The 11468-nt window shown below is 37.8% G+C and overlaps 1 non-coding gene across 1 annotated transcript; it reads right to left on the bottom strand.

The window, feature by feature from the left end:
- Positions 1-11365: 11365 nt before the first annotated feature.
- On the bottom strand, positions 11366-11468 carry LOC132166833 (small nucleolar RNA R71). The gene has a single exon (XR_009438634.1). It is a non-coding gene; the product is annotated as a small nucleolar RNA R71 (small nucleolar RNA).

Below are 11468 nucleotides of genomic sequence, written 5' to 3'. Positions count from 1 at the left end.
GTATTGCGCTCGATCGCAGGTACCCTGCGATTGATCGCAGTACCAGGGATCTTCAATTTTCCCATCTTCTCTTTTTGAGCCTAAATCACCCAGATTTACTTCACTTTCTTCCAAAAGCCTGGAAAAACATCAAAAACACAAAAAGGAATTAAAATGGCCTAATTAATTACAACAAAAGGATTAAAACATATAAGATAAGGGCTGAAAATATAAATATTTTAGCGCTTATCAAACGCCATAAAAGTTGACCTTTATTGAAGGCCACAGAAAAATGGGTCTAATACCATATTAACTATATTGAAGAGATATAATGAAGAAGAGAGAAAAAAAAGAGAGCAGAAGAGAGCAGAAGTATATAATGTACTACATTGTAGTAAGACTGATTGTATGAAGTATTATAAAGACCTCTATTTGTAGATAGGCTATAAGTGATTGGCAAGTAAGCCTAGTAAACTAAGGAAAGCTAAGCCTAGTAGACTAAGAAAACCCTATAATACATAAGAAAGATATAATCCTAGAATAATATCAAATATATTCTTAACATCCTCCCTCAAACTCAAGGTGTAGGCTTGAGTTTGGGAAAAAGAAAGGGAAAGAATTAGATTTTTGTTTTTTTTTTTTTTTTTTTAATTTGCCAAAAAATCTGCTTGTATCGGAAGAGTTGCCAAAGTGACGCCATAAAAGTTGCTACAAACCGGTGGCCTACTGATGGAATAGTGGATTGGGCCACTGTGGCGGGCCTTGACTGAATTAAGCTATTGCACTTTGACTCATAAACTGTATACTAGTAATGGACTAGCTCGATTGGTAGGCTGAGGAAAAAGAAAAGGGCTTGTTGAATAAGCTAATCTGGTCTGAAAACCCTTGGGCCGTCTTGCCTAATCAACTAAGCTAAGTTGAGAGAAAGGGTCGGTGGAAGGGGCTAATCACGCCCGATAACCTGTGGACCGAATGAAAAGTTGGTTTGACCTAAAAATTTGAAACCAATAATGGATTGATGGCTTAGGAGCGGCGGCAGTTACCGCTGTGGACAATGGTTGTCAAGGCAGCCACCCAACTCCAGCAATTGATGACTAATCAAGAACAAATCAATACAAGGATCGATCAAGCGTTTCAAAGAAATGATCAAGCCATTCAAAGACTAGAAGTACGAATGGGACAATTTGACAAGGAGCAGAGTGCATTCCCCATCGATTGGCCTCAACAGTACCAAGAAGAAACACCTCCTCCAAAAAGCTCTGCATTAGAAGAAGCAATTGCTGCCTTCGAAAAACAGTGTGCTGACTTTGCGAAACATACTGCTGCTCGTCTTAGCCGCATGGAGGAAAGAGAGCAATCATTTGAATGGATGGAGGCCCACCTCAAACAAAAATCAGATACACTTAAAGAAGACGAAGAGTGTCAAAATCAGTTGGTGGCCAATCCTAATGAGCATTACATGGAGGAAGAGTGCACATACTATCACGAGCAAGTTGTCATGTTGAAGAGAGAAGAGGTGGTTGAAAATCAAGTGGAAGAGGGGAATGGGGAGCAAACCAAAGTTCTAGAAGAGCTACATTGGGAAAAAGAAGAGAGCACTAAGATTTTTTCACCATTAGCTCTTATTCCTGAAGCACCAAGAGGCCAAGAGAAAAGTCTGTTAGAGCTACCATATGAAAAATTTGAGGACATCAAGATAGAAAAGCTCCCCGAGTTTTCTTCTTACTTTATTCCAATTTATGATTCCCCACCGGATGAGCAACTGTTTGAGATAACTCAGAGTGGTCCTCCCCAATCTAGAAACACTCGGAATCACCTTGCAGTAGAAAAGATTCATTCCCTTTGGTGCAAGAGAAGGAAAGATTGGTGCATCAAGTTTAAAGTACCACCGTCTGGTTGAAGACGTTAAACTTAACGCTCATGGGAGGCACCCCATAGCATATCCTTTTTATTTTGTTGTTTGTTTTATTTTATTTTATTTTGTTTTATTTATATTTTGTTTTTGTTTTCCTTTGTGTTTTATTTTACTTTAGTGTTTTAATGTTTCAAATCCCTGGTCAATTTTGTTAAATTCTGTTACTGCGATTGAGCGCAGTAACCAACTTTTGGCTGCATTGCATTCTGTCAGTGCGATCGAGCGCACCATGTGTGCGTTCGAGTGCACATCACCCAAACACGCACTCCACTGCGCGAGTGTGATCGAGCACACTAAGGCAACATGCCACATGACCTATTTTAGGTCACTTTCCCCCATTCCCCACGTCATTTTCTTCCCTGCACCGTACACACTCCATCACTGTACATCATCTCCACCGGCACACCACCCCTTATCTGTCACTTCCATCTGTCTTCAACCACCACCACACCGCACCTCCACAACAGATCACACACCCAACTCCTACTCCCCCAACTTCCATTTTTTACATAATTTTTGCAAAGTGTGGGTGTTTCACCACCCACATTTGCATCTCTGTGGTTGGGTTTTCATCCTTTGCAGGGGGTTTTGGGCAGTCGTTACCATGCCTTAGCAACCTTGGTCATCACAGTGCACACCAGGTGTTTGACAGAATTCCCGAACCAAGCATCTTCTTCGGGACAACTTTGAGCAGGGACCATAGTCTGGCTGAAGACGTTAAACTTAGCACTCATAGGAGGCACCCCATAGTTATCTTTTTATTTTATTGTTGTCTTTGTGTATTTTCATTTCATCTTTTTATCTTTAGTTTTGTTTCCTTTCATTTGTTTTTGCGTTTTCTTATTTTGTAGGGACAAGTGTGCTTCACTTCAAGTTTTGGGGTGTGCTATGAGCCATGCATTCCAAGATGATGTCGACCATCTCTCGGGTATACTCTTTCCTTTACTTAGACACATTGGGGACAATGTGTCCTTTAAGTTTGGGGGTATGGACACACATGATTGTTCACACACTTTGTCCCAATTTCAAGTTATTTGTTTGTGTGTTTGTTTGTTTAGTTGAAAAAAAAAAAAAAATTGTATGCATGTTCATGTTTGCCCTAAAATTTTAAGTTGATCTAAAAGAATTTTGGTTTGAATTCATCAGTGAGCTTAAAATTTTGAACACATGATATGATGAGTGAATCTATTAGTTTGATTACTTGTTGAGGACAATTGAAAAATCACATGTTTGATCTGATCACACAAGCACATTAGCACATAATCTGTGAGGTATGACATGAGGTCCGATATGTGCGTTTCTGTATCTTGGATGAAATTGGATGACTTATTAGATGACATTGTGGCATACATATATATTGAAAAAAGAAAAAAAAATGAATGAAAAAAAAAGAGATATAAATAAAAGATCATTGATAAGCATTTCACTAAGTAAGTGGACCTCTTGTCTCAAAGCATTGAGTGTTCACGTCCAAAGGTGAAAAATTTGGATTTGATCAATGTCATGGTTAGTTGGTTTTGTAGCCTTTTTGACTCAAGTTAGTAGGTCCTTAGGGGTGTCTCTACACCTAAGCCCTAAAACAATCTGATTTGGGAGTCATTGACTTAACACTCACTACAAGGGTCAATTAGAAAGCTTAAGGGAACCAAGCATTGCACAACCTGACAAAAAAAAAAAAAAAAAGACAGAAAGAAAGAAAAAAGAGAAAAAGAAACATGCCATGGTTGTTCATTCTAATAGGAATTTCAATGAATTTTGAGAGATGGAGACATTACATGTTGGAAAGATTTGGAAGCCTCATAATTTTGTGCTAATTCACTGTACACAAATTTCAAACTTGTGATGATTTAGTATGTCCTTTGTAAGTAATTACACTTTGAGATTCCAATTCATTGTGAAGATGGAGTTTATCATTTTAAGCTTGCTTATGAATGAAAATCATAATCTTGAAGTGATACTTTAATTTTTAGAATAACATAAACTGTGCATGATGTTTGTGGGTAACATTTCTGGAAAACCCTCATGATACTTCACTCGTCCTCTAGGAAATTCCTAGAGGTTTAAAAGGCTTGTTGCGTATGCTAAATACAGTCGTACATCCAACGAAAGATGGATTTATCTTTTTGCTTTTAGTTTTTCATTTAATTGTTAGGTTTGTATTGCTAAAGGACTAGCAATATATAAGTTTGGGGGTGTGTTAAGTGCTAAAATTTTCACATTTTCAGCCCTTAACTTGCATGTTTTAGTCCTCTTGTTTTAGTTAGTTAGGACATTTTAATTTCTTTTTGTGTTTTCCATACTTTTGTAGGCTTTGAGAAGAAAATGAAGTAAATCTGGAAGATTTGGGCTCAAAGAGAGAAAATGGAAAAAATGGGAGCCCCTGACACTGCGATCGATCACAGGTTCCCTGTGATCGAGCGCAATACCAGAAGACAAAGTATGAAGCAGGCCATGAGCACTCGAGCGTACAATAGAAGAGGCTCGATCGTAGACCTGCGATCGAGCGCACACGAGTTGCAATCGATCGCACCCGTGCACAGGAGACACATCAAAGCTGTGGCCAGATTGTCATTCTTTCCACATTAGGGTTTTCCAACTCCCAATTGTAATAGGTTTTGAAACCCTACAAAATTTCTAGGTTTACTAGTTTGTCAAGGACTTCTAAAGCCTATAAATAGACCCTTAAGTCTCTAGAGTAGGGAAACTTTTAGAAGGACAATAATTGGAGGCCTTTTAGTTCAAGTTTCGGGTTTATTCTTTTCCTTTCTTTTCTTTTATTTTATTTGATGAAGATGTTTAACATCAACTTTATGTGTAGCTAATTTATTTAGTAGGGCTAGATTGAAGCCCTAGTTATGTTTAGTTAATATTTTAATATTGACGCCTTTGTAATGATTTTGTTGTGCTATTTAACTTGATTAATACCTGCTTGCATGAATTCCTCATATTTGTGTGCCTAATCAACATATGCATGTGGTATGGACTAGTTAGTTAAATCAATTTGGATGGCCGAGTCTTGGGTTTAATAAAAGTAACAAAAGAATCCACACCGTGGTTCTTAGGTGATAAGTGCTAAAATATTCATATTTTCAGCCCTTAACTTGCATGTTTTATTCTTTTGGTTTTACTTAATTAGGCAATTTTAATTCATTTTTGTGTTTTTTTTTTTATGTTTTTACAGGCTTTTGGAAGAAAATGAAGTAAAACTGGGTGATTTGGGCTCAAAGAGAGAAGATGGGAAAAATTGGAACTCCCTGACACTGCGATCAATCGCAGGGCACTTGCGATCGAGCGCAGTACCCGAGAGGACATATCACAAAGCTGGCCAGGAGTGATCAAGCGCATGCCAGAAGAAGGGTCGATCGCAGACCTGCGATTGAGCGCACACGGGCTGCGATCGATCGTACCCGTGCGCAGGAGACAACCCAAGGTGGCGGCTAAGATGTCCCTATTTCCATATTAGGGTTTTCCAACTCCCAATTGTAATAGGATTGAAACCCTACGAAATCCCTAGGGTTTACTACTTTTTCAAGGACTTTTAAAGCCTATAAATAGACTCCTAAACCTTTAGAACAGGGAGGCTTGGAGATGAAGAAGAATAGGAGCACTCAAGTTCAATTCTCGGGTTTATTCTTTTTCATTCTTTTCTTTTATGAAGATGTTTAACATCAACTCTATGAGTAGCAAATTTATTTAGTAGGGCTGGATTGAAGCCCTAGTTATGTTTTGTTAATATTTCAATATTGGCGCCTTTGTGATGATCTTGTTGTGCTATTTAACTTGATTAATACCTGCTTGCATGAATTCTTCATATGTGTGTGCCTGATCAACATATGCATGTGGTATGAACTAGTTAGTTAAATCAATTTGAATGACCGAGTCCTGGGTTTAACATAAGTAACAAGAGATATCTACACCGGATTCTTGGGTTAATCAACATTGGGAACCGGGAGTATATACCATGCCCTAGGCCTCGTGTGTTTGTCGATTTCCATAAAACATATACTTTTCTAAAGAACAACTTAGTATATACCATGCTAAATCCTTTAGGGAAGAAAAGAGTTAGAGTATATACCATGCCTAACTTGTTGCTTAGGGAAATCTATAACTTAAGGAGTATACACCATGCCCTTAGGTTGACAAACATTAAATATGCATAACTTGATCAAAGTATTGGCATAGTGATATATTAGCTTAATATAATTAGTTGTGGATATCAAAGCCCTGCTCTTTGTTATCATCACTTCAACAATCAATCTTTATTTTACTTTTGCTTAAGGAATTTATTTTTAAACGAAAATTCAACAATCCTCGTGGGAATGATCATGTACTTGCACCCTATTCTACCATGTTGACCTCGTGCACTTGCAGGTAAAACGTACAATTATTTACCTATTAATTTAGGTAGATAATTTGCACATCATTGGGTTAATCAACATGGGGAACCGGGAGTATACGCCCATGTCCTAGGCCTCATGTGTTTGTCGATTTTCATAGAGTATATGCTTTCCTAAGGAACAACTTAGTATCGATTTTCATAGAGTATATGCTTTCCTAAGGAACAACTTAGTATCAATTTTCATAGAGTATATGCTTTCCTAAGGAACAACTTAGTATACACCATGCTAAATCCCTTAGAAAAGAAAAGAGTTAGAGTATACGCCATTCCTAACTCGTTGCTTAGGGAAATCTACAGTTTAAGGAGTATATGCCATGCCCTTAGGTTGACAAACATTAGATATGCATAACATGATCAAAGCATTGGCATATTGATATATTATCTAAATATAATTAGTGGTAGATATGAAAGCCCTACCTTTAGTTTTTCATTTATCTTTAGATCTTTTTATTTCTTTTTCATAATATCAATTCAGTGACAAGTTGATATTTTTAATTAATTCTAAATAAAATCACAATCCTCGTGGGATCGATCTCGTACTTGCTGCACTATACTATTGTTTTGATCTTGTGCACTTGCGAGTTAAAATGTACTAAATATTATCTATTAATTTAGGTAGTGTTTGGCACAACATGTCATTCCATACCCCCAAACTGGAATTACACATTGTCCTCAATGTGTAGTATAGAAATACATTACCAGAAGTAGGAAACATCTGAGGATGAAAAAGGCAAAGCGTCCCCTAAACTTAAACACTATAACACCTGTCAAAAACTTACAGCAATATTTTCTCACAGAAACAAGCATCAAGAGATTAATTGTTGTTAAAAAATGAAAATAAAATGACAAGAACTAAAATGAAAAATGAAAAAGAAATCAGAACTGGAGGTGCGGAAAATAAAATGGAACACATAATTTACAGTGTTTACACCGATCATTTGAATGTCCAACTAGTCCCTTCCACCTTTTTGTTCTTTAAAACTTCATAGCATTTTGGAAGAGTGTTTTGCCATCTCAGGTAGCCAACTTGCTTGCTTAGATGGATTTTCTCAGGACAATGATTCCTAGATTTGCGCACTTGTATGCATAGGTCCTTGAGGATTTTGGCATAAGATGGCTCTTTGAGACATTGAGGAGCTGAAGCTTTGGGTTTATGATGTGTCTCAAGAGGGAAAGTGATGCAGGTAGGAGTTTCAGTACTCACTTCCATTTCACTACACAAATTAGATTCTGCTGGGGACTCAATTTGCTCTAGGTGCTCAACTTGTTTCTCTTTTTCTTCCTCCTCGTTGTTATCAACAATTTCGTCACTCCCAGGTGTGGTGGTGGCTTGGACATGATCATGATAAGAATTGATAGCATCATCCTCATCAATCATATAGTGTCCTTTAGCCATCAACTAACTTTGAAGCTCTTCTACCTCTATTGAGTTGAATTCAGCAACTAGATGACTGACCTATCCTTTCAACCTTGCAATTTCTTGAGTGTTGACCATGGTGGCATCTTTGATTTTCATCCAAATACTGGCCAGTTATTTGCATGAATGCTTTGAGTGTCTTCCAATGATAATTGTTGTGGAGGATAATTGTAGGATGAAGGATGAGAGAATTGGTTATCGAACTGCGGATAGTCTGGATGGTGCAATTCATGAAATTGGGGAGAATAATTTCCCGTAGCTTGAGCTTGCCCCGGGAAATCAGAATGGTTGCTCCATTTCAGGTTATAAAAATTGAAATTTGATTCGAATCCAAGGCAGGAGAAAGAAGGGTTCATTTTCTTATAAGAAAAATCAAAAAATTGTCCAAGGGATGGACAATTCTAACATGATGATAAGGATTGGAGTAGTATGAACACGGTTGAAGTGGGTTAAAAATGTGAGGGGAGTTGGTAAGAGCGGGTGTCATACAACTAGAAGAAACATGTTGTGCAGAAATATTATTAACCTTATCAAATAGAAAATCCATGCTTCACTCTTTCTTTAGCAAGCAAATATTCCACATCAAACATTAACCACTCTTTTAAAAATAAAATAAACAAAAGATAAATATTATAAAATCAAAAATTTCTACTAACACAAAAGCATAAACAACAATACCAAAACTTAAAAACTCACAAAAAGGACCAAAAATAATTTTGGCAAAGTTTCAACTACTGATTTGCCGTAAGTGGTGTCCACTGCACTAGTGCGCTTGAGCGCAGGGTAGGTGGGATCCAGCACAGGCACGCTGATCCGTCAGGTGCTGCTAATGTGCTGCGAGTGTGCTTGAGCTGATGAAGGAAGTGATCAAGTGTAGGAGCGCTCAACTCAACCAGATGTTGCCTCGGCTGCATGTGCACTCGAGTTCAGCGTGGATAGGATCGAGCGCAAGCGCGCTGATCCATCGATGTTACTGACTTGCTGTGTGTGAGCTCAAGTCGACGATGCAACTTGGTCGAGCACATGTGCGCTCAATGGAACAAACTGCTACCTTGGGCGCAAGTGCACTCGAGCCTAGCAGGTGTGCGTTCGATCGTACTTGTGTTGGTGTGCTGAAGAGGTTGCGGCAAAAGTTGCAAAACAGTAACCAAAAACTTTATTTTTCTTTTTCTTTATTTTTTTTAAAATTTTTTTAGCCAAGGTTATTCATCCATGAGTCATCCAACAAATCTCAAGATAAACATGATTAAACTCCAAGTTCACACCTCACAGACTATATGCCAATGTGCTCATGATAATTCAAGTCAAAACAAATGAAGTATCTTTTGCCCAATGATCATGTGTTCAACACTTTAAGCAGGCCAATGAAGTGCAAACCATAGTTACAGATTAACTCATACTTAACAACAATGTTAAGTGCCAAAATATTCTATGTTTTTGTAGGCTTTTGGAAGAAAAGGAAGCAATTTTGAAAGTATCGGGCTTAAAGAGCAATTTTGCGAAAAGTTGGAGGCTTTGGTAGTGCGATCGATCGTAGTGGAGCTGCGATCGAGCGCACTACAAGCAAGGACCAGACGAGTGCAAGGCGTGCGCACAAGAAGTAGCCTCAATCGCATTTGTGATTGAGCGCCCAGCACAGACGATCGATCACAGTCTTGCGATTTATCGCACACGGGATGCGATCGAGCGCACCCGTGCGTGACGAGCAAGTCAGCCGCAGCCTTTTTATGGAATATGTTTCTTTTAGGGTTTTGAAGCCTTGTGCGAACTAGAGCTTAAACCCTACGTTTTTTAGGCCTTCATCTTCAGCAGTGACGTGCTCGAGCGCACCCTTGCCTAAGCCCAAGCACGCTTTCCCATGCACTGACCTGGCAACGCAGAAGCCCGAGGTTTTTTGTATTTATATCATTCTTTTATTTTGTAAAGATACCAAGGGGATGCGCCCCAAAGAGCAGAGAAGAAAAATAAAAGGAAAAAGTGCCGCAAGGCACTCAGGCAGCAGAGTTGAACTTCTCGCTTCTCCATGTATTTCTAGCTTTAATTTATTTCTTTTGTATTTTAAGGTTTAATGTTTAACACTTTATCTGTGAAATTTATTTTCATAATCATGAGAGGCTAAACCCTCAACTAAGGTTGAAGATGAAGCCTCACCATTGATTAGCACACCTCATTTTCATGTAATGTTTGTACAATTCCGACATTTATTGTAGTTGATGTTCTATTTCAATTCAATTATTTGATTAAATTCTTTTAATTGATTCTTTCAATTATTATTTGTGAAAGCGTTGGATATTTAGTGTTTTTCATCCGAAGGATACATTGAAGGATTCAATTGAAATTGGATATCCATTGTGATTCTTAAATCAAACGGAGGATGATTCGATTTGAGTTGGGTATTTTTTGTGATTTGTATGATGCATGGATTCATGAATGTTTCAATAGATTATTTTTATAAAAAAAAATAGAACCTGCATAGGGTTTTATTGCTTGTCGGATGTATGAACAAAACATGAGAATGTGTGCTTTGATTTGGTGAGTGTGAATTCTAAAACCTTAGTATTTTTATCATTGGATTTAGTAAATTTTATTTAGTTTACAATTTTGCAAGAAAAATCACATCATTTTCGGAACTAGGTTAAAATACAATTAGTTTAGATAGAAATTTATTTTCACGACACAATTCCCAGTGGATTCGACCTCTCACTTGCAAAAACTATATTGCAAACGACTCGTGCACTTGTGAGTATCATTTAAAACTCACAACAGCTAGGATTTTTTTACTTGTGCAATTTGATTATTTTCTTTTTCTGCACATCTAAAAAAAAAAAAAAAAACTCTATTTTTGCTCTGTTCTGCTGAAGTTTTTGCTAGTTCGTTTCTGCAGAGGCCGTTCGAACGGTGCTTGCTGCTCTATTTTGTTTTTGTTTTGTTCTGTTTGCTAGTATATGCCGAACGAACTTTGCATTCTGTGCTCAAGCGCACCTTCGCAGACAGCACCAACAGACTGGTAGTAGCTGAAAAATTTGTCAAATTTTTTTGGTCCTTTTTTGTGAGTTTTTAATTTTTGTTTGAATTTAATTTTTGTGATTCCTTATTAAAATTGTGACATTTGTGTTTGTTAGCTTAGTTTAGTTTCATACAATTGTGTTAGTGCATGCTTAGTCGTAGATCTTTGAACCTAGAGGCTAGAGCTAATACTCTTAGATCCCGAGATTGAAAGAACTTCTAGAAGGAATCTGAGAACACCTATTGACTTAGAAATTGTTGTTGAGATGGGAGAGTGACTTGAGAATGTGGATGAAGCTAGAACTCTTAGGGAGTTGTTCGCACCCATTGTGACAAACCCTCCTTCGTGCATACTGTTGCCTACAACCAATGCTACGCACTTTGATCTGAAACCCCATGTCATCCAACTCCTACCTTCATTCAATGATCTAGAGAATGAGAATCCCTACAATCATGTGAATACATTCCTAGACATTTGCTTGACCTTTCGGTTTCAAAATTTCTCTGAGGAATCGGTGCATCTTCGGCTGTTTCCTTTCTCCCTACATGCTTTCGTTAAACTCCAACATGCTCAGATCCATCATTTCATGGGAAACCCTGGTGAGAAAGTTTTTGAATAAATTCTTCCTGATGTCCAAAGTCAATGAATACCGTCGGGTGATTAGTGGTTTTACTCAAGAAGAGGAGGAGAAATTCTATGAGAGCTGGGAGAGGTTTAAAGAATTGACTTTGAAATGCCCACCCCACGGATT

The sequence above is a fragment of the Corylus avellana genome, chromosome ca11 (assembly GCF_901000735.1).
Source record: "Corylus avellana chromosome ca11, CavTom2PMs-1.0".
Classification (NCBI taxonomy): Eukaryota; Viridiplantae; Streptophyta; class Magnoliopsida; order Fagales; family Betulaceae; genus Corylus; species Corylus avellana.
Note: the sequence above shows the minus strand (reverse complement) of the source record. Positions and strands in the feature narration are given on the sequence as shown.